The sequence below is a fragment of the Pygoscelis adeliae genome, unplaced genomic scaffold (assembly GCF_000699105.1).
Source record: "Pygoscelis adeliae isolate BGI_AS28 unplaced genomic scaffold, ASM69910v1 Scaffold855, whole genome shotgun sequence".
Lineage (NCBI taxonomy): Eukaryota > Metazoa > Chordata > Aves > Sphenisciformes > Spheniscidae > Pygoscelis > Pygoscelis adeliae.
The window spans coordinates 9706-10009 of NW_008824727.1; the positions used below are offsets into that span (position 1 = coordinate 9706).

Consider the following 304-nt stretch of genomic DNA (forward strand, 5'->3'; position numbering starts at 1 on the left):
TTCGCGGGGGGGGGCGGCCACCACTGTAGCATTCAGCTTGCTGGAGGTGGCCGGGAAATTGCTGTGGGTGTTTCACTCGGCTCAGTGGCTGAGGAGGGGGGTCCCGGCCCCCTTCCTCTGGAGTTGTCTTTGGTGCAGTTGCTGCCGTGATCTGCCAGCCGTGCCCGAAGGCACCCGTGCTGCTGCGTGCATGGCACGATCGTCCTGGCTGCTGGTTGCCGGCCATCCTGCAGCCTTGCGGGCAGCATGGCATGGCCCTGGGCGAGATGCTCCATGGCAGGAGAGCTGCCAGGACCTGACTCGT

The 304-nt window shown here is 65.8% G+C and overlaps 1 protein-coding gene across 1 annotated transcript in view; it reads left to right on the forward strand.

The window, feature by feature from the left end:
- HYOU1 (hypoxia up-regulated 1) overlaps positions 1-304 on the forward strand; it is a 32129-nt gene that overhangs the window by 1246 nt on the left and 30579 nt on the right. The gene's annotated exons all lie outside the window — the stretch shown is intronic.